The sequence below is a fragment of the Arvicanthis niloticus genome, chromosome 30 (genome assembly GCF_011762505.2).
Source record: "Arvicanthis niloticus isolate mArvNil1 chromosome 30, mArvNil1.pat.X, whole genome shotgun sequence".
NCBI classification, from domain to species: domain Eukaryota; kingdom Metazoa; phylum Chordata; class Mammalia; order Rodentia; family Muridae; genus Arvicanthis; species Arvicanthis niloticus.
Window position 1 is genome coordinate 20,489,372 of NC_133438.1, and position 25,795 is coordinate 20,515,166.

Below are 25,795 nucleotides of genomic sequence, written 5' to 3' on the forward strand. Positions count from 1 at the left end.
GTTTATAAAACATATTCTTTATAAAAACTGGTTTTAAAAAGAATTCTTGGCATAAAGTAAATTCTAAAAGTGTTTAGATTGTGAACATTCAGTACTTTGAAAATTTGAGAAGCCCATTGTGGTGAACACAGCAGTAATTTAGGTTATTCAATATTTCATTTCTCTCAGCTTGGTAAGAAATGAATTATCCATTATCAAGAACATACACTGAGAAATCTAAGATAACCTGTATTACAGACAATTTTGGAATTATCATACATTGTAAGAATTCAATGGATGAGACTTGGGTATGATGGCACATCCCTAGAATCCCAATCCCCAGGAAGCAGAGGCAGGATTGCAAGTTTGAGGCCAGTCTGAGCTGTACTCAAAAGTCTGTTTCAGTACAGAAAGAGGAAGGGAGGTGAGAGGATGTGAGGAGACAAGAGAGAACAGAGAAGGAGGAGGAGAGGGAGGAGGAGGAAGAGGAGGAGGAGGAAAGAAGGAAGAGAAGGAGAAGAAGGAGACAGAAGGTGAGGGGGAGGGGAGGGGGAAGGAGAGGGTGAGGGCAAGGGCAAGGGCGAGGGCGAGGGCAAGGGTGAAATAATTTGAAAGATAAAGTAACAGTGAGAGAAGAAATGGCCAAGCTAGAAGCTCATAGGGACTGAGAAACCTCTTGGTGTTGAGTGACAGGGAAAATGTCAGGCAGATTCTATAGTCAAGGGCCTTCCAGGTGAGGGAAACCAGGTGTACCAATCACCAAAGCAGGACAATGGAGCCAACAACTACATAAAGAATAAGAACTATAATGTGAACAGAAAACTGGGATTCCACAACCCACAGAAGCCACCAGACAAGAGACCAGGTTGGCCTTAAATTGTAGCAATCTTACTCCTTCTTGAATCCTGGAATTATAGATGTGGGCCCCCACACCTGACTCCTATAGTCTTAGTTCAGAAAATTAGCCATTTTGTGATATAATGAAGGGTGTTAATAGACTATCCTCAAGTCAACTTGAACATTTAATATAAACTTAATTTATCATAATACCATTTAAAAATTTATAGCAAAATATTTACTACAGGAGCATCGGCATTCATCGCTCTCTGTTTTGTAATCATGGACCTACTCAGACATCCATTGTCATGTCTTCACTGCCATGGTGCTCTCCACCCTCAGATTATGCATGTGTGTGTGTGGGGGGGTGAGGCTGTAGGGCTGTGGGTGTGGGGTGTGCTGGGATGTGTGTGTGTGTGTGTGTGAACTTAACACAATTGCACTGAGCTACCTCTGATTTTATGGACTAAAGGAGGGAAAAGCTTCTACATGGGCTGTGTTAGGGTCTGAGTAGATGACAGGGTAGACAGAGTCTATGTATCCCTTGATGTTGACTGTAAACAAGTCATTGCAAAATACTGAGCTGAAGTTGGAGTGACCACTAAAAGGTACTAGAGAGTTTGGGGAAGTCTAAAAGAGGCTCAAACACAGTGTTGGGGCCTGAAGATTTGGGGAAAGTCTCCTTGGGGACGTGATTTTCAAAATGAGATGTGATCACTGTGGAGGAAGGGAGAGTCAAAGTAGAAGGGTGTTAAAACTTCTCAGAAGAGGAAATTGCAATTGTGAGGGCTCTGAGGTGAAGCAGAGTCCAGAACATTCCAGGAACTGAAAGAAGGGCCAGCTGGGCTGGAGTGGCAGGACAGAGTCACAACATCTGAAGGGACACTCTTGTAGGCAGATGGTGCCCCACATGGGAGACCACAGCAGAGGCTTTCTTTTATGGTACTTCTTGGTCTTCCTTAAAGTTAACAGACCCCTCCCCTCATATACACACTTATGGTCCTATAATATTAAATCTTCAAACTCTGGTCAGTTCTCAGCATCTTCATGGGATTGGGCCCAAGACCCTTTGAGAATGCTCACGAACTTATAGAAAATACATGGTGGGCAGTGGTGGTGCACATCTTTAATCCCAGCACTTGGGAGGCAGAGGCAGGCAGATTTCTGAGTTCAAGGCCAGCCTGGTCTACAGAGTGAGTTCCAGGACAGCCAGGGCTACACAGAGAAACCCTGTCTCAAAAACAAAACAAACAAACAAACAAACAAAAAACCATGACATTAGTCATGAACATCCTGCTATATCATTTGAATCTTCTCTATATTACTTACAACACTTAATACAATACAAGCTCCTTGCAGAGAGTTGCAGTATAATGCTTAAAAAATAGTGCCAAAGCTAGGCATGGTGTTATCACATGCTTGCCATTCCAACATATGAGAAGTAGAGGCAGGAGGATCATGAATTCAAGGCTCTCCTCAGTCATACAGTGAATCTGACATCAGCCTGGGATACATGAAACTTTGTTTCCTCAGATAATAATAATAATAATAATAATAATAATAATAATAATAATAATAATAATAATAATAATAACAACAACAACAACAATAGCAGCAAGCTAAATGCCTTTGTATGTTCAGACATGCAATGTTTTCCCAAATCTTTTCACTTTGCAGCTGACTGAATGCCTGTTAGCTGAACCCATACTCCAGATCCCAGATGATTAGGGCAGACTGTACCTACATTCCATCAGTGCGGGTATTACCTACCTCTGAGTGAGACCACTTTTTACAGTTCAAAGTTGACTGAAAGTACTCCACCTCTGTCATTATAAAAGCTAAAACTTTCTATTCTGACCACAAGCATGAATTCCCTGTCTCTCGGGGACTCTGGTTTGTTCTCCCAGAATCTTTGTCCCCTTCACTATTTACAAACACGTGGCCTAGGGGACTTTTCTCTCATTCTTTGTCTATCAGCCCAAAGCTCATCTTTTTAATGGCTTTATTCTGCTTGGTAACCACTCCTCCTTGACTGCTTACTGCATTCCTATCACCTACTTTCAGACTTCATCACCCCTGAGCCTGCTCCCCTACTGGGCTACATTGGCAGGAGCCCAGAGATTTGTTTTTCACTTTCTATGTAGATGCTGGCCAAACCCTATTGATGAATCAACTTAGCCCCTCTCTTTCGCTTTCTTTCTGTCTAGTCAAAGGGCTGTTTCCTGGCTTTAGGTCTTCACTTTCCTTGCCAAATGGAATTCTTCCCATCTTTCCTCAACACTTCCTGGGATGGGAGATATACAACCCTGTCATTGCTTTGTTTGAAATTGGTCAGTGACTTTCTTTCCTGGAGAAGGAAAGTACAGCCTCCTTATGGAGAAAACAGGGTCCCTGTGGCCTGACCCTGGCTCTTATCTACAAACCTTCTGCCCAGGCATGTCACCTACTTCTGGTCTATTCCACCTTTGGATCTTACACACTAGCTGTTGTAACTTGCCCTCTTCCTCTAGCCACTGTGCTACAGCCTGTCTCCACATGCTGTGCAATTTGTTTGGATATCTGTTCCACTCATGTTATTCCCCACCCATTTGATTTCCTTTAGAATTCAGCACACAGATTACAGGAAGTAATCCTGAACCACTGCTCTTCCTTCTGCCCAGGTGGTCTTGACCTCTCACTCCTCTATGCACGTCTCTAGGTCACAGTAATAATTACCTTCAAAACTTTCTTCTTCAACATGGTTAGAAGCTTCTCAAAATCAACACCTACGCGTTACTTGATTTTATAAGGATCAGACATGGCTCATGGTCTGTCAGGAGCTCTCAGAACAGTGTCTGATATGACAGTCTTGCTCTTCTTGTTTTTAACTCTCAGGTGAGACTTTTCCATCTTCCCTTCTCCTCCAGGGATGAATCTTCTATCTCCTTTATCAGTCAATTTTTCATTTTTATAGCAAAATATATGAGGCAGACTACTTTATAAGAAAAAGAGGGGGTTTTGTTATATACAGTTTTAAAGACTGAAAATCTACATCATATGGTTTAAGCCTAGATAGAATCCTTTGGCTGTATTATTAAATCATGCTGGTAATTCCTTCCTTCCTTCCTTCCTTCCTTCCTTCCTTCCTTCCTTCCTTTCTTCCTTTCTTCCTTCCTTCCTTCTTTTCTTCCTTCCTTCCTTTTTTCTTACCACTTTTTGAGATAGGGTTTTTTAATGTATCCTGGCTGTCTGGGAACACACTCTGTAAAGTAGACTGACCTTGAAATCACAGAAATCTGCCTCCCTCTGCCTCCCAAGTGCCGTGATTAAAGGTATGAGGCACCACTGCCTGGCTTCTGGTAGGAATTCTTATCAGGAGCAAGCAAATGATTACATTCCTAACCAGGAGCAGAAAATGGACCTGGCTTCCCAGTCCTTTCTAAGGATATTTTTTTAGTAAACTAAGGTCTTCCTACAAGACCCCACTTCCTGAAGGTTTCGTCACCTCCAATAAAGCCAAATTGGGGATCAAGTCTTTAATATGGGAGCCTTGGGGAAAGGGTGTTTATATTCTGTTACTATAGTAACATCATGAATGAACAAAACTTAGGGGAGGACGGGTTTTATTTGGCTTATACTTCCAGGTCTATTACTGAGGGAAGCCAAGTGACAGAAGCGAAAGTGTAATTGAAGCAGACAGTATGGAGGAATGCTGATTTCTGGTTAATTTTCTCTGGGTCTTTCTTAGGCAGTTTTCTTATACAAGCCTGGAGCACCTACCCTGGGTTGGCATCACTCACAGTGGGCCGGGCTCTCCCTCATCAATCAATAGTCAAGATAGTTCTCCACAGACCAAAACTGCAAGGTGATTTGATCTGGGAAGTCCCTCAACTGGGACTCTCTCTTTCCAGGTGATTCTTGGTTGTATCAAGTAGACAATAAAAACAAGGCAGGACAAGGGCTGTTTACATTACACAAATACCCATACACTCCCCCCTTTCATAAGCCTCTTTTCAGAAAAGATGTCCTGGATGTTTTCCTAGATTGGCCTTCTAAATAAATATATTATTTGTGTGTTAGATAAATAAAAACACTAAATGAATACATTAATGAACATATTCTCTGTCTTTACTTCTTACTCTTTGAATTCTGCGTCTTCAATTCCTTTTCTAATCTCTTCTGGCTCTCTTAAACTTACGCACTGAAGTTGCTTTGTCAAAGTTTGCCAGGGACTGCTTTATTATCAAGCTCAATGGCCTGGAGAGGTCTGTGGCATTTTAGGAGCCTTTGAAATCGTCTTACTTGTTTCTGAGCAAATATGCTCTCCTAGCTGTGCTTCTCTGTTTATTTGTTTCTGTCTGATGCCTTTTCGCACCCTTATGTCTTGGCCCCTCTTCCTTCACTCAATTTCTTATTGTTTTTCTGAGAAGTGGTCTTTTCTCACTTTTCCATCAATGTCTTTTCTATTAATGCAATCTACCATATAAACAAACTAAACACACACACACACACACACATGATCATGTCATTAGATGCTAAAAAGACCTTTGACAAACTCCAACACCCCTTCATGATAAAAGTCTTAAAGGAATAAAGGGACCATACCTAAACACAGTAAAGGCAATCTATAGCAACCTAGGCAACATCAAATTAAATGAGGAAAAACTTGAAGCAATTCCACTAAAATCAGGGACTAGACAAGGCTGTCTACTCTCTTCTTATTTATTCAATATAGTACTTGAAGTTCTAGCCCGAGCAATAAGACAACTAAAAGAGATCAAGGGGGTTACAAATTGGAAAGGGAAAAGTCAATGCATTACTCTTTGCAGATGATGTGATAGTCTACATAAGTGACCCCTAAAATTCTACCAGAGAACTCCTACAGCTGATAAACACCTTCAGCAAACTGGCTAGATACAAAATTCACTTCAAAAATCAATAGCCATCCTTCATACAAATGATAAACAGGCTGAGAAAGAATTCAGGGAAACAACACACTTTACAATAGCCACAAGTAATATAAAATATCTTGGTGTAACTCTAACCAAACAAATGAAAGACCTGAAGGACAAGAACTTCAAGTCTCTGAAGAAAAACATTGAAGTAGACATCAGAAGATAGGGAGACATCCCATGCTCAGGGATCAGTCAAATTAACATAGTAAAAATGGCCATCTTCCCAAAAGCAAACTAGATTCAATGCATTTCTCATCAAATTTCCAACACAATTATTTCCAGGCCTTGAAAGAGGAATTCTCAACTTCATATGGAAAAACATAAAACCCAGGATAGTTAAAGCAATCCTGAACAAGAAAAGAACTTTTGGAGAAATCACTGTCCTGTACTGCAGATCAATAGTAATACAAACTACATGATATTGACATGAAAACAGACAGGTTGATCAATGGAATCAAATAGATGACCCAGAAATAAACCCACACACCTATGGACTTTTGATTTTTGACAAAGAAGTCAAAATTATGCAAGGGAAAAAAAAGAAAGCATCATCAAATGGTGCTGGTCAAACTGGATATCTGTAGGTCTATATCTATCGCTGTGCACAAAACTCAAGTCCAAGTGAATCTAAGATCTCAATATAAAACTGGATACACTAAATCTAATAGAAGAGAATGTAGAGAGTAGCCTTGAATTCATAAGCACAGGAGACAACTTCCTGAACAGAACACTGATAACAAAGATCAACAGTTAATACATGGGACCTCATGAAACTGAAAAGCTTCTGTAAGACAAAGGATGCCATCAGTAAAACAGAACATCAGCCCACAAAATGGGCAAAGATCTTCACTAACCCTACATTTGACAGAGGGATAAAATCCAAAATATATGAAGAACTTAAGGTATTAGACACCAACAAACAATTAACCCAATTTAAATACATGGTTCAGTGCTAAAGAGAATTCTTGACTGAGGAGTCTCTAATGGCTTAGAAGTACTTAAAGAAACATTGAACCCCTTTAGTTATTAGAAAAATACAAAATGGAAGAACTCTTGAGATTTCACCGTATACCCATCAGAATGGCTAGGATCAAAAACTCAAGTGACAGCACATGCCGGCAAAGATGTGGAGCAAGGGAAACACTTCTCCATTGCTGCTAGGGCCACTTCTGAAATCAATCTTGTGGTTTCTCAGAAATTTAGGAGTAGCTCTACCCCCAAGACCTAGATCTGCCATTAATGGCAGATACCGAAAAGATGTGCCACCACCCTACAAGGGCACTTGCTCAACTATGTTCATACCAGCTTTATTCATAATAGCCAGAAAATGAAAACAACCTAGATGTCCCTCGAAGGATGGATAAAGAAAATGTGGTACATTTACACAATGGAGTGAGTGTTATATATCTATTAAAAACAAGGATACGAAATTTACAGACAAATGGATGAAACTTGAAAATATCATCCTGAGTAAGGTAATCCATATCCAGAAAGAGACACATGGTATATACTCATTTATGAGTGGATATTAGCCATAAAGGACAGGATAACCATGCTACAATTCACAGACCCAATAAAGCTAAGTAACAAGGGGTTCCTGTACTTGCAGGCACCTAGCATGGCTATCCTTTGGGAGGGTTCACCCAGAAACTGATGGAAACAGTTGCAGAGACCCATAGCCAAACATTAGGCAGAGCCTAGGGAATCTTATGAAAAAAAGGAAGAAAGATTGCAGGAGCCAAAAGTGTCAAAGGGGACACCACAAGAAAATTTACAGCGTTGAATAACCTAACCTCATAGAGGCTCACAGAGACTGAACCACCAACCAAAGAGCATGTATGTGGTAAACCTGGGCCTTCTGCACAGGTGTGGCAAGATAGGAAACTTCATCTTCACTCGGGACTCCTGACAACTGGAGCAGGGGCTGTCTGTCTCTGTTGCCTGCCTCTGGGTCCCTTTCCTTTTGCTGGGCTGCCTTGTCTAGGCTCAGTGGTGGGTAATGGGGAAGAGGCCCCTGGTTCTACTGGAGCTTGATATGCTAGTGGGTTGATATCCATAGGAGGCCTCCCCTCCCGCCCTGCTCTGAGAAGAATGAAAGAGGAGGGTAGAGAAAGCGGAGGTGGGAAGGAGAGAGAGGAGGCTGCCATCAGGATGTAGAGTTGGTGAATAGATTAATAAGAAATAATAATAAACAAAACAACAACAAAAATCAGAACAAAAAAACTAAAACAAACCCAAATCTACAAATTCTCCTATTCCTGGATCCTATTCCAGACTGTAAGAGCATGTGTTCAGAACTGGAGAGGTGACTCAGAGGTTAAAAGCCTCTGTTGTTCTTCCAGAGGATCCAAGTTTGACTCCCAGCACCCATACAAGGTCACTGACAAACACCTGCAACTCCAACTGCGGAAGAATTGATACCTCTGGTCTCCAAGAGCATTGGAATACATGTAGCAAACTACACACACACACACAGAGAGAGAGAGAGAGAGAGAGAGAGAGAGAGAGAGAGAGAGAGAGAGAGAGAGAGAGAGAGGAGAGAGAGAGAATGAATATTTTAAAAATCCTTAAAAAGTAAAACTTCAATAGTATGCTAAAGAAAGGCATCAGTTTCCCATTTACATAGATGTTCATAATAGGAATTACCTCTCTTCTTCCTGGCTGCTTCTACTGGCCAGTCTTCCCATCAGCTGTCTTGTAAACATCTGCCTTCAATCTAGTGTGCTTTTCTTTTGTCACCCAGCCTTTGTATAACCCCTAATGAAATCTTCTTGGATATCAGTTTAAAAAAACATCTTGTAACTCTTAATTTTTTTTTTAAATCTGTGATTGTGAAATTTTGGAAAGTTGAGAAGAAAGTATACTATCTAAAACAATATAGATGGTCTATCTCTTAGGAATGCTTGCTATGCAACCTTAATGACCAGAGTTCCATCCCTGGAACCCAAGTTGGAAGGAGAGGACCAACTCATGAAAGTTGTCCATCCACTGGCCTTCACAAATGAACCATCTCACATATACAAGCAAACACATATAATACTAATAAATAAAATGATTTTACACCTTTATGAGTCTAATTTTAAAAATTCCCTTTATTGACAACCAAATCAAGTTACAGACTTTCCCTACTGACACCTTGTGTACATGTATAATGCATTCCCAGTCTGAGTTCATATCTTGATTCTTCATTTACTCACTTATAACCAAATGGCTTATTGTTACATGTATTCATCTATCTAGAGTCTAGATTCTAGACCATACAGCTTTCTAACTGAATTGTGTTGCATGACATGATGATATGCATATATATGATATACATACATACATACATACATACATACATACATACATGAATAACAAGATCTTGCTATGTTGTCCAGGCTGAACTTAGGCTTGCAATTTCTTGCCTCAGCTTTCTGAATGTTGAGATTACAGGTACAAACAGATGTAGGAAGAGATAAATGGAATTCACCTTAAGATCATTTCCTTAAAGCTTTAATCTTCAATAAAGTTTATAACTCAGACTACTGAGGCCAAAGTTTCCATCTTTATGTGCAGCCTACATCGGTAATACTGAATTTACAACTATTCCAAAACGCAGCTCACGTTTCTGTAGATCTATTTGTCATTGTGTGCTGTGTCAGCGCATGCTTTCCCAGATCAGCCACTACAGCAATGAGCTCTGTCTACCCAGTTTGCTGATGCCCTACAATTTTCCAATGTCAGAATTTCCAGGATCCAGAGTCCAGGATCTAGAGTATGCAAAATGCCTGGCTCTGCCTCGCTTTCTATTGTCAGTGTCAAATCCGTAGCAAGCACAAAACCCAGCAGCTATGTGGACACTCATCATGATTGCTGGTCTTTCTTTCTCTTTCTACTCTGTTATGTACAAGCCCTACTTTATCAGGGTGCCATTTTCCTCCAGTCAGCTCACTTTTATTTATTTTTTCCACCATGATAGAGAGGACATCCATCACCAAATCAGAAAAATGAGCTGTGTTTGCTACTTCCTTGCCCCACATCTGATCTTGGGCTGTTCACACTCCCTAACTGCAGTCTTATCAAAGGGAGGGAGAATGGCCATCTATCTTACTATTGTAGTTAGTATCTGGGTGACACCCCTCCCTTATATAGCCATGGCTATTAGGGTATTCATACCTTAAGGATGAACATTTGAAATACATTTCAAATTCAAATCAAAAAGATTCTTGTCAATTGTCTCCTGAGAGGCTTCATCTAGCAACAAATAGAAGCATATGCAGAGACCAGCAGCCAAACATCAGGCAGAGCCTAATCACCAGGAGTCTTGTAGGAAATGATTGATAAAGCTGGAGGAGTCAAGGACACCACAAGAAGCCTACAGAGCCAATTAACCTGGGTCCATAGGCACTCTCAGAGACCAAACCATCACCCTAGGAATGTACAGTGGCTGGACCTAAGTCTCCTATACATTAGAAGCAGATGTGCAGCTTGGTCTTCATGTGGGTTCTGTAACAATTGGACTAGGGCTTGTCCCTGCCTCTGTTGTCTGCCATTGGATCCCCTCCCCCTAGCTGTACTGCCTGGTTGGGCCTCAGTGGCAGAGGTTACACTTAGTCCTGTTGGGACGAGATGTCCCAGGCAGGGTAGTACCCACGAGGACCTTCCTCTTCTCTTAGGAGAAGGGAAAAAGGTAATGGGGGAAAAGATTTGTAAAGGTAGAACTGGGAGGATAGGAGGAAGGTAGCTGCAATTAGGATATAAAGTGAATAAATAAATAAATTAATTAATGAGAAAAATATTCTTGTCAAGTCATTTTGTTGTGTTTTTTTTAAATTCAAGATATATATTAGAAAACCAGTACATTTCTAGTTCAATTGATCTATTATTATATAACTTCAATAGTGTAGAAGCAGTGTTGTGTACTAACTGGGCTCATCTAACAATATTTAATAATTTTACTTTTATAAGAAACTGTATTTCAGGCTTCAAATGCCAAAGATTCAGAGTTTTTAGACATACAATGATACACATTAATATTTCAACCTACTTATATGCACACATTTGTTTTTATAGCCTGAGAATGGATGAGACTGTAGAAAACAAATATGTAAAGTGATAAAAAATATACTCCTTAATGTCATTATATTTATACAACTAAACATAACCAGTGTTGTGGATGTAGGTTGGTGGTACAGTGCTTTTCTAACATATGTGTGGCCCCAGGTTTGATTGAAGCAACATACACACACACACACACACACACACACACACACACACACACACACACACTTTGTCTTCTCCACCAGTCAAAGATAGTTGATATATCTAGGTTGGGTATTAGGTTACACTTCTGATTGATATTGAGCATTACCAAATTTATAAAGCCATTGGTTAACATTAAAAAAATTGTATAAAAGCAAAAAGGAGAAGGGAGTATGGGATAGGGGTTTTTCTGGGGGGGGGGGGAAATGGGAAAAGGGGATGGCATCTGAAATGTAAATAAGATATCCAATAAAAAATTTTACACACTCAGGGTCTTAGTTAGGGTCTTCAATGTTTCCCCACAGACCCAGTGTTAACTGCTTAGTCCCTGAGTGTCACCATTGATCACTGAACCCCTGTGATGTGAGGGCTAGAAGGAGGCCATAAGATCATTGAGGATCTGCCTTTAAAGGAGATTGTGGGATCCTAGACTGTGTTCCCCTTTCTCTGTTTTTCCTTTCTAGATGGTGAGGCAAGTGGTTTTACACTCCAGCCACCACTTGATGTTCCTACAGCCCCAAAGCAATAGTGGGAACTAATTATGGACAAAACCACTGAAGCTGTGAGCCAAAATAACTTTTCTCTTTGTGAGTTAATTGCCTCAGAAGTGTCACTAGAGTGACAGCTAACTAATGCAGCCAGCCACCAACACAGAGGAATGTCACTCACAGTTCCTGAGGACTTCCAAGTGGAAAACAACCTCCTTCAAGGCAGGCATATGCAGATCTTTTCTGAGTCTGAGCGACTGTGAACTTGATATGTTGGGTTTTATTTTCTTGGGTATATTCTCGGACTCCAGACATCAGGCATATTCAGTGCCTCAAAATTGTGTTTGTTTTTGTTTTTTGTTTTTTTTAGGTTTTCCTGATAAAATCACTTTCTCTTTCCAAAGTTCTAACGGTTCTTACAACGAACATAGTTTCCACAGAACTTAAGCACTCCGACTACCTAGGACGTCATAGACTAGAGTTTTGGCAGCGGTGCCGACTATGATACATGGCTTCACCATGTGTAATGATGTATACATGTAGAGAAGTGCTGGGCAGGGCTTTGTAGCATGTAGTTTTTGCTACCCCAATTTAAGCTCTGAGTAGACCATGTTACCAGCCCTGCCCAGGTTTTCTAGGATCTGCAGATGAAACACACACACAAACTTTAGCTTATTTTTCAACCTGCCTTATTGGCGCAATTGCTGGGTGCTTCTAATCTCCTACAGCTAGTGAACCCTTCCTAACACTCTTAGCTCAGCACCCTAAATCTGCCCTCAACTAACCCTAAATGTTAGGTTATCTTTCACTGCCTTCAGCTAAATACCCCAAATTTGCCCTCAGCTTTAGTTGCTACCCCAGGCCCAGTCATGGAAATGGCTGATGGCCACTCCACTCTAGATCTCACAGGGCTGGTGGCTTTTTCTCCTTCTGAAGCATGGCAAAATCTCTCTTCCTTTCCTGTGTCTCTTTGCCTCCCACTTTGGGGACCTAGATGTTCTGCCTCTTTTCTTCTGTCCAGCAATTGACCTCTGTCATCTTTGTTGCTAGATCAAGAACCAGTTGGGGAACAAAACCTTAGCATCAGAACCACCCCCTACAGGGCTTAAAAGAGGAAATCACTATGAGCGAAAGACATCAATCAGAAAAGCAGAGTATTACACACAGGACACAGTGAATCAATTACGTCAGCCTCTTTGATGATACAAATCAATAAGGCCTGTTTGTTAACAGTAGAAATTGTTAGAATTCTTTCAAATCAGAATATCAAACTAACTCCTATAATGCATGCTTTCTTCCCATGTGTGCGCATGTGTATGCGTGTGTTGCATGTGTGCATGCATTTGGAAGCCAGGGGTCATTGTTAGGTTATTTTTCACTATTACTCTTCACCCTATTTTTTTGAGACAGGGCTTTTACTGAATTCAGAGTTACCAACTGTATAGACAGGCTGGCCAGCAAGTGACCTTCTGTCTCTGTCAACCGGTTTTTGGGTTACAACTGATACAAGTCCTCATGCTTGTATAACAAACGTTTAACACAGCAAGCCATCTCACAACAGGCATTTTTATTCTTATAAGTAGGCAAGTTTAGGAAATAACGGTTCATTTTAACTCCAGATATCAAATTTAGTCCTAAAACGTCCACAAATTCCTCTACTTCCAACCCCTGCTTCTCCATGCTGATGCCCACAGAGGTTTCTTTGCTCTTTACCTTTTCTCTCCATTCTTTCTCTCCCAGGGTTTCTCTTTTCTTCTGCTTCTTTTCCCTTTCCTCCCTTTTTCCTTTCTTCCCTTCCAATTTTACTCTCCCCTCACTCTTTGTTCAGCACATTCTCTAAATTCGCTGTTTTGTGATGGGACCCAGGGAGTCCCACTGCAAGTGGAGTTACAGGAAGTAGAAGCCATAGATGGTGCATGTCACTACTTGACGCCTTTCATGAATTTACAAACTTACAGAGGCGATTTCAGGATATTACCTGACTATATCCGCAGGCAGGTTTTGTATGTGCTCAAGTGTGTTTGCTTTTTGCATACTAATCAAATAAAGTTTGTATGATAAAGCTGAGTCATAAATCCCTTCAGAAAGTCCCTAGTCCTTCTACTTGGGAATTTTGAATCTGAAAAGTTCCAGCATTTTCTATGTGATGTGCTCTTTCCAAAAACATGACTTGCACAAAAGCCTGGTACTATTTTCGCTCTGTGTACTCAGCATGATAAGCAGCACCTGGGGAAGCTTTGCTTGCATTAACTCTAACCTTAGCCCTTTGCTGCTCTGAGCCGTACTCTTGGCGTTTTTAGAGAGACTCCTTCCTGGTCCTGACTGTTCTGTTGCCTCTTGAGATGTAAACCTCTGGGCTGAAGGTGAGTATATTGTATCATCCAGGTGGCAAGCACTCTATTTGTAACATTTATTAGCATATGGATATGTGCCTCTACCTGAAATAGGTCGCTAAAAATAAATATGCAACCACACAGAAAGGTCAATACTGAAGAAATATTTAGAAGTTGGATCGAATGAAGACTTGACACATCCCCGAACATCTCATATATGCATGCTGAAGACTGAACCGAGTATTAAGAGGGGCATAGTACCTCAGGCAGTACTTAAAATTCTTGTGACTATAGTATGGATTTCTCGAATGAATAGCAGGATAACTGAAGGGAATGATTTTGCTTTGCCAGGTCACCAATACTTCTTAGCACAAGGTGGTACATAATAAGTGTGTGTAAATGTTTTTTGAAACTTGACTTTAATTAAGACATTACTAGGGTTACTTGTTTTGATCCCCCAAACTAGAATAATCCATCCTTATGTAGCCGAAAAGAATTTATTCTCTTTCAACATATCCTATTAGGAAAAGGTGGTAACAAACATTCTAACTTACATTAGTAAGTTTTCCATAAAACATTATGCAGTTCACTTCTTGTGAAGCTTTTTGTCTGTCACCTGTGTGTCTTTTCCTGATATTGTCAGTAGTGCATTTAACATTTGACATGGTTTGATTTGGTTTTACTATTTGTTAATTTTTCTAGAATATCCCATTTTCACTATGATAAGTGGCTCACTTCTTATTGGGAGCTGTGGTTCATTGAGAAGGGGAGTTTCCTTTATGGCTGGTAATACTTTGGAATCCCCAGGGATGGTCCATGACAAAAGAGATTAGAATTCTGAAGTGACACCCTTTCAACCACAACTAGTCAGTCTGTGGGCTGAGTCACACACATTCTTTGTCAGATCAGGTCAGCCTGTGCTAAACGGGGAAAGAGGAGGAAGAAATCCTTGTAAAGTACAATGTGCCCAACAGAAAATTCTCCAGTCATGCTTTAGAATTTTGAGCTCTAACCCACTGAAACTTTCTAATATTTAAAATTACAAATAGACCATGAACTTCCCTTCAGAACAATGAGTACTTTATACATAGTCTTCCAGTTGGTGCTGAATATCTTTCTTGGAGTTTTTTTTTTTTTTTTTTTTTTCTATTTCATTTTTGATTTCAAAGAGAATTTTTCAAACATTCTGGGCTTCACATTAGCTAAGGTACTTTTTTTTTTTTTTTTTAAAGGATCCTACATGTCCAGTGTAACATCAAGAACTGAATTTGTTAAGAAAAGCACAAGCCATCAAATTCATTGTTAAGGAGTGTCTATGAGTGGACCAGCTTCCAGAGCCAGGTATGAGTGTTAACCATTGAAAAGGTTCTGAGGAACCCATGTTTCAGGTCTCAGAGATCAGCAAAAAAGAAGGGATTATCAGATTAAGTTACTGTCTTTTCCTAAGTAATTTCCTAGTTGGTATTCATTGAGAATAGCTGAGTAATGCCAGGTCTTAGCTGAGGAAAACTTTGCCTTTATCCCACACCTATCTATGTCTCAGTCCTGGCTGAAGGTCAAGTTGGCTAAGCCTGGCTGTTATGCTCATTTTAGCTCTTGTAACTGTTACGACCTTTGCTTTCATTTCAGAAGACAAAGTCTTTGGTGTGTAAGCAATACAATATAGTGAGATTCAGGTTTCCTGAGGGTTGACATGCCAACTCCGCAGCCTCTTAGAACCGGGATCCTCCCCTCCAAGCTGGTCTTAGCTCAGGAAACCCGGTAAAGAGATATGTTCTGTGGAGATCTAGAGCAAAGCATGGGGACACATGAGATGTTGGTCTCCCCCACCAAACTAATAAACAAATAAATAGAGTCCTGTGGCTTGGTGGCCTGTGTCTATGGGAGACTAGATCAGGGAGATTGAAGGTTCGAGGCCAACCTAGCCTACACATCGAGATGCTTTCTCAAAAATCCAACTTTTCAAAGGCAGATGAGAAAATATGACCCTACATTCTCACTTTAATGTTAGCATATAACACTTGTGGTGTCCGAGGAAAGGGGGACAAGCAGACTCCCAAGACTCATACTGAAGACCTACCATGCACTAGCTGCCACCCTGGGGATTTTCTTTCAAAGCACCAGCTTCCTTATTTGCAAAATGGGCAGAATCTTCCATTGCCTGTCAAAGCAGCTTAACGAAAATGTGTGTGTGTGTGTGTGTGTGTGTGTGTGTGTGTGTGTGTGTTAACTCTTTTTTTTTTTTTTTCAGGAAGAAAGAAATAGGTTTTTGAACCCGAGCTTTATAACTTCCTCCTGCCAAGGGTAGTGGCCCTGTCCTCACTTTCCTAAATGACTCATACGGACCTTGTCACAAACTGTCTTGCAATTTGTTTTCCCTTTTCCCTTCCATTACTTCGATTCAATTCTAATATCCGAAAGACACAATTTTAAATCTGTACATTTGTGCTCCCAGCTCATGGGAGGGGCTGTCGGGAGGCCCTTCTGGGGGCACCAAACCACACCACACCATGCATACCACATGCTGGTGGAAAGAGCCAGAGCCAAGTGGGACAGAACTGTCTTCTAAGAAAGGAGGAAAGAAGAATGAGAATCTGGATGAGGGGAAGAATGAGATTCTAGGATCAAGAGGGTTGCTCAAGGGGCCAAAGAGATGAGGGGAAGCAGAGAGAATCTTGAGGACACGTATATCAAAGTACCACATACCTCCTTATTTCTGTGTGATAGACAAACCCATATATTTCCTTTTTGAAAAGTATTAGTGCTTATTGCAGCTGACAGATAGTTGACACTAAAACATTTATTTCTTGACTCTGAGATTTGTAGAAAATATTTGTTATTTATATTATATAATAATAACAAATGCAATAGCACATGAGTATAATATCATAACACTAACATATATAAATGCCACGTATTTTTAACTCTATTATTGGTTAATACTAAGAACATTGGCTAGTTGATGTCCTCATTATACCCGATTTACAAATGATAATACCGAGACCTTAAACCATGCTTACAGGGTGGACAGTATTAAGGGAGGATTTTTAAAAATCAAATAATCATCAGGGAAATGCAAATCAAAATGACTCTGGGATTTCATTTTACACCCAATAGAATGGTTAAGATCAAAAACTCAAGTGACAGCACATGCTGGCAAGGATTAAAGCAAGGGGAACACTCCTCCATCAGCATGCTGGTGGGAGTGAAAACTGGTACAACCACTCCAGAAATCAATCTGGTGATTTCTCAGAAATTTGAGAATAGTTCTACTTCAAGACCCAGCTATGCCACTCCTGGACATGTACCCAAAAGAAGTTCCACCGTACTACAAAGACTCTTGCTCAACTATGTTCATAAACACTTTATTTGTAATAGCCAGAAACCAGAAACAACCTAGATGTCCTTCAGCCAAAGAATGGATAAAGAAAATGTGATACATTTACATAATGGTATATTACTCAGTTATTAAAAGTATAACATTATGAATTCTTCAGTCAAATGAATGGAGCCAGAAAAGATCATTTTGTGTGAGGTAACCCAGACTCAAAACGATACACATGGTATGAACTCACTTATAATTGGATATTAGCCTTTGTCATTCACTTAGAGATCAGGGACAGTGTGTTGGCCTTAAAAAAAAAGTCATTCCCTTTTCCAGAGCCAAGATTGTTGGGAAAGGTAAGAAAGTTTGTATGTTTCTAGTACAGGGCACAAGGGACACACAGTCAGAGTTGAATTAATGAGTGATGACAATTAATTTGGGAAAAGAAGTATTTGATATCATCAGTCTGGGACTTCAAGATTTGCTTTCCATCTGTTAAAACTGCTTATGAAAATCGTGCTGTTTGAACACGGACCATGGAACTTTCTTGAAAGAGCAGATGAGATGAGGAGAAAGTTGAGAGCAATGTCACTGTAGGCATAGGTAAAGGGGTATCCAGACCTGCCTGGGGCAAGACAGATACTTAGCAGGGCTCTGTGTATTAGTGCTTTTCTGCTGTGGTAATCACAACCCATGACAGAACTTAAGGGAAGATGAGTTTGTTTGGATCCTGGTGTCAGAGAAATTTCACTTTGTCATGGCAGCTGTGGTGGTTGGAATGAGAATTCTCCTAGCAGGCTCCCATGTCCCTGTTGTTGGTGGTGTTTGAGTGGAGGTCTAGGAGGTGCACATGTCCTGGAGGAAGCCCATCACTTAGGGTGGATTTTGAGGTTCCAAAGCTTTGCACCATTCCCAGTACTCTCGAGCTCTGCTTCCTGCTTGTGTTTTATATGTAATCACCGACCTTGCTGCTTTGCCTACCATGCCTGGTGCCGGCTTACCATGCTTCCCTATGAACACATGGTATAGCCTCTGGGACCATAACCCAAAATAACTTTTTCTATGAGGTGTCTGGGCATTGTGGTTTATCACAACATCAGAAAAGCAAAGAAATACAAGAAAAACATGGGGGCAAAGCCAGCTATGATGGCTTCTCACCAAATAGATCAGGATGCAGAAAACAGACTTGTCAGGATATTCTTCAAAGTCTCACCCTTAGTGACTGACCACTTTCTGCCAACCATTTCCTAAAGCTCCACACCATATAAAATAGTGCTACAAGCCGAGGACCAGTCAAACCATGACCTTATTGGAGGCTACTTCGGGTAGAGAGACTCCCAGATCAACTGGGGATGCAGTTTGGACAGTGCCATGGTGGATTCTAATTAAAAACTGAGTTGAGAACACTGTTCCCAGAATGAGGTGGTTGCAATGTGAAATAAGATGCTTCTTGTTAAAAGGGTCCTGATCTTTTCTTCACAAAATAGCACTTATACAAAGCATCAGGGAAGTAAACTGAGGATTAAGGGATAAAAGGGTTAAAGGTTTGAGTTGCAAATGGAAGCGGGTCAGGAGGCAGAGCAGCTGTCACTGGACAGAATCACAGGACTGGATTGAGGACTGCAATTATCCACACACCCCAGAAAAGCCTGGTACACTTCAAACCCCACGTCTTTCCCAGAGCTCCTCTGCTTTCTGTTTTTTCCACATTGGATTTCCACCATAATACATCCTTCAACAAAAGTGACCAGTTTAAAAAAATGTTTCAAAACGAGTTGACCTGTAGGACTATTGAGTAATAGTGAGCACAGTGAGTACTTTTAAATCCCGTAGTAGTTGATCTTTGATCAGGCTCTAGATTGGTCCATTTTTCCAAAGTCTGAAGGATTAAACAAAATGGTGTGTTTGAAAGGCACAGAAGATGTGCATAAGAGACAAATGAGCTCTCTTTGCTAAATTTGGGACTGGAGATAGGCTCTCTAGACTTGGAAGCATCTGGCGTCTGCCCAATAAAAATCCCTCTCAAACCAATGAACCTCTTCTGAGGATGGCACCAGCACAGGGAAGCAAGAAATACAGTGCTAAGGTGCTGGATTAGTGAGTGGGAAGTAAGACATGGCTACTTTTAGTTTTTTCTCTTCGTGTTTCAGTTGCTGTACAAATTAATGGGTTTCACTATGTTATTTTGTATGTCATGCACACAAGGCATTCTTTGTTGTATGTGTTCTTCTACTTCTCCCATCTGATCTCTTCTCTGCTTCTAGCTGATGCCTTTCTTGCCAGATAGCACTTGTCCCTCCTGCTTACCACCCTTTCTGTCACACTGTCACACGTACTCCTTGTTCTCTCTCAACCCTAGCATTTCTACTTTCATCACACACACACACACACACACACACACACACACATACACACATACACACAGACACAGAGAGAGAGACAGAGAGAGACAGAGAGAGAGGGAGAGAAATTTTAAATAGAGATTCCATATGTGAGAAAAAACATAAATTATTTATTTTTCAAGTCTGGCCTCTCTCTCTCTCTCTCTCTCTCTCTCTCTCTCTCTCTCTCTCTCTCTCTCTCTCTCTCTCTTGGTTTTTCAAGACGGGGTTTCTCAGTGTAGCCCTGGCTGTCCTGGAACTCACTCTGTAGACCAGGCTGGCCTCAAATTCAGGAATCCTCCTGCCTCTGCCTCACAAGTGCTGGGATTAAAGGCGTGCACCACCACTGCCCGGTTACTTTTCTCAACATAACTTTCAATCCCATCAACTTGCCAATGTCATGCTTCATTCCTCTCTGTAGGTATATACAATCCCATTGTATTGTATAGCTCCATCTCTGTCTGTATCTCTATCTCTCTATATCTATATATCATATTTTCTTTACCCCTTACTCTGCTGCTGGACACCAAGGTTGTTTCCATTGCCTACATATTGTGGCTAGTGAAGCAATAAGCAGACTTGTGCAATGTCTCTGTGGTATGTAGACTTATAATTCTTCAAGAATATACTCTAGAGGAGTATAGCTGGGTCATGTGATAGTTCTATTTTCAGCTTTTTGAGAAACCTCCACACTGACTTTTATAGTGACTGTGTTTCAGTTCACCAGCACTGTTCAGTTCATAGTGACTAGTTTATAGTTTACCAGCACTGTTCGGTTCATAGTGACTAGTTTAGAGTTCACCAGTATTGTTCAGTTCAGAGTGACTAGTTTAGAGTTCACCAGTATTGTTCAGTTCATGGTGACTATACCAGTTTATAGGTCCCCAGCACTGTTGAATTCATAGTGACTATACTAGCTTATAGTTCATCAACACTGAATAAAGGTTTCTCCTCCCCTGTGTTCTTGCCAACCCTTGTTGACATTTCTTGTTTTGATTATAGCCATCCTAACTAGGGTGGAATGGAATCTCAAAGCAATTTTAATTTGCATTTCCCAGATGGCTGAAGATGCCAAGTATTTTTTCAAGCATTTACTGGTCATTTGTCGTTCCTTTTACTGGAGTCTTTGGGTCTTTGAAGTAATGAGTCATAGTATCTGTTGAGAAGAATTAGCATTCCATATTTGTGGGATGAAATATCCTGTAGATACATTAAATTCTTTTAATCAATAATACAATTGAATTCTGGTATTGTTGGCTTTTAGTTTAAACAACTTATTTAAAGATGCAAGTGGGGTATTTGAATTACTAGCGCTTATTAGTATGTCAGAACTTACATTTATGTCCATTTGTGTTAACGTATGACCTGGGTGTTCTGTCTTTTGGTTTTTTTGATTTCTTTTTTGTTTTGTTTTTGTTTATTTTTCAAGACAGGATTTTTCTGTGTAGCCCTGCCTGTCCTAAAACTCACTCTGTAGACCAGGCTGGCCTTGAACGCAGAAATCTACCTGCCTCTGCTTCCTGAGTATTGGCATTAAAGGCATGTGCCACCACCACCCTACAAGACTAATGTTATATAAAATTGTTGTGAATTCTTTATGAATTATTCCACTTATTATTAACAACATAAAGTGGGCTTTTTCTTCTGACTATAGTTTGAAGTCTGCCTTGACAGATATCAGAATAATTATGTCAGCTTGATATTGGCATCTATTGGCTTGACAGACTGTCGCCCACTCTCTGCTTCTCAGTCTGTAGTGACTTTGTCAGTGAAGTGTATTTCTTAGAACCAAGTGCTAGTTGAATATTATCAATCCAATTCATCAGTCTGCATCTCTTTGGTGATTTGAGGCCATTATATTTAAGATAATTATGGAAAAAATATCTATTAAGTCTTATCATTTTTGGATGCTCTTAGATTTTATTTCTGTGACCAGATCTGTTGGTTTAGGTAGTTCTTCCAGTTTTATTTGGTAATCTCACTGTGCAGCCTGCTCCTGATGGCCCAGTCTTCAGTACCACCAGGAAGGAGTAGATAAATTGCCTTTGACAGTGACTTCTCTTTCCTTCCCCTTAGCAGGGAGTTCTATTGTGGAAGCTGTGTTTGGTCTTCTCATTGACCTTGGTACATGTCCTTTTCTTCTCATTTTTTCCAGAAATTCTTTCATGTGTTGGTAGATTATCAAAGTTCTTCTGTTTCATTCTTTGGAATGGAGTCTAATTTTTCTTTCTGTGGGCCTCTCTTTAATGGATCAGAGGAGACTTCTAGTCCACCTTTTTTTACCTGAAGTCCTTCTTATTTAGAAAAAATAAATAAAGCATTCTCTGTTTTATTTTTGGGCTTCAAAGTGTCATGTGCATTGCATCATCTACCTCCGCTCAGCTGCTTCAGGCCACCCCCAGAGAATTGGGCTTTACTTTTTTGTTGTTTTGTTTTGCTGTTTTTATTTGTTGGTAATACATTGAAGTTGAATGCCTTGGACAATAATGAACACAGCACACAGAGGCCTTTCAACCTAAGCTGCTTGGACCCATCTGGAAGGCTTGTTCAAGTTCAGCGTTCAGTGATTCACTCAGTGTCTGACTTATGGCTATGATAAACCTTTCTAACTAGTTTCAGGTGATACTGACATTGATGATATGGATCAGCAGTTTAAGAAACTGCTGTAGGAAAAAGGAATTTTTTTTTTATACACATTGAGAAAAAAAGCATCCCAGCAGTGGTGAGTCAATTGCTAGCACATAGTCATGGTGTTATGTGAAATGGCACTAGAGTTGCCATTTCATTTCATTTCATTTCATTTCATTTCATTTCATTTCATTTCATTTCCTTTTTGGAAACTTCCTCACTGAATGAGAAAAACCTCGGGCAAATCTCGGGTGATGGATGGTCTACAACACCTGAATAATAATTCAAAACCGTCATAGATCAATTGTGAAAAGGGGGGCGGGAAGATAGTAAGAGCCACAGGATAAGGGAATTTTTCATGAGATTGTGTATCCTAGCAATGTAAAAGTTTACATTACACTCAAACTTTCCCCTAATGGCTGCCTAAACATGGGCTAAATAAGACAACAACAGTAGACATACTAAAACAGAAGAGGAAAGACCGTGAGGCCTCAACCCTACCCAAAGAACTACAGACAACTAAGGAATACTGAGAGTTGGAAAAAGTCTTCCCCAGGAAAGAGCACACAAATTAGTCAAGCAATGCCAAATGGTCATCCCTGAAAACACACACACACACACACACACACACACACACACACACCATTATACAGACTAAATAGCTTGAATTTATGCATTTAGGAATATATATATATATATATGGGAAAAATTTTATCTTTAGTACAACGAAAACCTTATCAGGACAAAGAATTAATCAACTTTTTATTTTTGTGATTATGTGGCTTTGCAATGAATTTTAGATAATTTATTTAAAATATATGCATGCACTGAGTATGTGCTAGGGTTAGTTTTATTGCCAACTTCATACACCTTAGAGTCACCTGGGAAGAAGGAACCCCAACTGCAAAATTGCCAAGATCAAATTGCCCTGTAGCCATGTAGTAAGAGATTGCATGACCTATAAGTTGCTTTTGGTCATAGTGTTTATCACAGTTACAGAAAGCAAACAAGAGCGATGTGCATAATATATATGTGTATATGATGTGTATATGTGGATATTTATCCACATAGATTTGTATATCTATAGCTCTTATGGAAGGCAAAATAGCCGATTCCTCTGAGTTTATTATATAAAGCAGCGCTGTTCAATGGGACTACAACTCTGGTTAAGAAAGACACTCGTTGCAATCATTTAATGAGTGCCATAGAAAAATGTAAGCCTTTGAATGCATCTATCTGTAAATCAGAACAACTGTTATTCATATTATCTGCTTTTCTTCTTCTTTCTTATAGCTTTCAGTCACAAGAAAATCCTGAATAATCTAAACAAGAGTCGGGTGTTTGTTTGTTTGTTTGTTTGTTTGTTTTACCAAGTAATATAGATTTGCTGGTCTGTAGTCATGGTGACCATATCTCAACAGCTTAGTTTCTTCAGTTCTCCAGATATCATTGGAAGTTTGAAGGTATCCATTGAGTACAGTGTGCTTCTAGGAGACAAAGAAATGAGTAGAAACCCAACAACTTCCTGGAAATATATGTGGGTTAGTTGACCAGCATTTTCATTATTCTTCCAACTTGGTTTTAGGTTCCCTGGTTACTGCTAGGATACCTACAACCATTCAACATCATGAGTAGTAAACATAGCTGGTGTGGGAGAAAAAATATACCGCGTTTATAATTACAGTGAATTGCTTTGGACAACTTGGGTTTTTTTTTTTTTTTTTTTTTTTTTTTTTTTTTTTTTTTTAAGTGAATTGACCATACATTTGTTGGAGATCACTGGGGGCTAGAAGCACTTCCAGGGTAACTCTGGTTCAAATGAGAATTGTAAGGAAGAAGCTTAGATATATATGTTCTACCCCTCATCCAGGCAGGACTCCTAGGAGATAAAACTGCCAGCTCAAAATATGAACCTCATAATCCAGACTCTTGCTAAATGAAGTAGACCTTCAGAAGAGTCAACTAAACTGTAACTAGCTGTAACTGTAAGCTGTAAATAGCTATGACTGTAAACTGTAACTGGGGTATATTTAGGTTTCACTTTAATGAACCCTCAGAGATACAGGGAATTTGACACAGAGAAGACTCAAGGTCACAAATCTCAGAGGAGTCAGACTTTTAAGTTGGGTTCCTTGGCTCTAGGGAAAGGCTCTAAAACCTCCATGCACTCCTGTCTTTTGGATTGGAAGATGAAAACCCCAACTTTGGCCAGTCTAGCTTGTCCAGGCATTGTCATGATTGCCTCTGACAGTCTTGCAGAAAGACTGTCTCATCATTTAGCTATACTGGCCACTCTACTTTCTAACCCAATTTCCATAACCATTGCCATTGCATCTGGTAAATATTGATCACACTTCTTTTGCATTCCAGACAACTATTGAAGCCAGACACCCAAATATACATACTAACAGAACCCCAAAAAGGATTTAACATGGATCAAAGCAAAGCTATTATAGACAGCCCAGTAGCAGCCATCAGACCTTAAAGGAACACTTACAGTACAATAAGCTGCTTTCAGCTCTTACTCCGTTTTTCTCCAGTTTCTTCCTCGGTTTGTTCTACCTGTGACAAATCTAAAGACCAGAGATTTGAAATTCTGTCAGAAGGATATTCAGGTGCTCAAAGGGGAGATATTCTTTTCATCTAGTCAGTAAGTTATATATACATGTTTTAGTCAGCATTCACTTCATCTACTTCCTCCATCCAAGAGCTTTAGCTGTTCAGTTCTGTCCCACTCCTTCCTGCAAGGTAGCAGTCTTCTGCACTGTGTCCTCTAGTAGCCTCTCCTTCTCTGTCTCCCTGTCTGCTTCAATAACAAACAGCTGTTGCTGAGGCGTTGCTGTTGACGTATTACCTTCAAAAATTCCCTCCAGTCACAGGAGATGCCTCTTCCAGAGGATGGATCATCATCTAGGCAACAAGTGGCTTTGTTGCCATAGAGACCCAGTAGGGTGAGTTGTGTTTATTTGCTTGCATCACTCCTACTGAGAGTGTGATACTCTTCTCTACGTCATGCATAGCTGATGTTTGGTAGGCTGTGGGTAGGCTTTTCCTGTGGGTAAGCTTTAATCAGCTGATCAGTAGCGATAGTATCAAGACCTCTGTTTGATACGTTAATAGTGACAGATACACTTCCACAATTAATAACACAGTGTCCTCTTTGAAAGTCACATTGTTTTGGATTGGGTAAGAGAGCACGGAATTTGCTAGGGTTTGGGAGGAGGGTTTGCCTTCACGTAAACACATACTTTGCAGTGCTTGTCACCACCAACTGTCTTGTTCCGATTCTGATCTTGACTTTCTGCATAACCCCTTTCTGGGTTTATGTGCCCTTTGGCAAGTGCAGTAAGTGCTGCTTCCTGTTGTTAACCGTGTAGACAGCCACCCATATATCTCAGTTGTCACTTTTAACCAGATATCAGTCTAGCTTGCTGCTGCTCTTTTATCTGAATGTGACAAGGACTCTGGCAGTTAAGTGGTTGATGCATTTGATAGTCTTAATTAATTTGTCTACATTTCCATAGGACTCAAAACTCTAAAACAGAAAGTAAGCAGAGATAAATGCCCCATTCTTAAGGCCTGAAAAAAAATCAGTGGTGACTACATGAGAGATGCAAACTGTAAAGGAGCAGCACTTGCCCTTCTC

General features: G+C 40.2%; 1 long non-coding RNA gene across 1 annotated transcript in view; it reads right to left on the bottom strand.

The window, feature by feature from the left end:
• LOC143441017 (uncharacterized) overlaps positions 1–25,019 on the bottom strand; it is a 30,783-nt gene extending 5,764 nt beyond the window's left edge. The window contains exons 1-2 of the long non-coding RNA XR_013108268.1: positions 24,815–25,019; positions 24,647–24,722 (exon numbers count right to left, since the gene is read on the bottom strand). This is a non-coding gene — a long non-coding RNA (uncharacterized LOC143441017). The remainder of the gene's footprint in view (positions 1–24,646; positions 24,723–24,814) is intronic.
• Between the last annotated feature and the right edge of the window lie 776 nt (positions 25,020–25,795).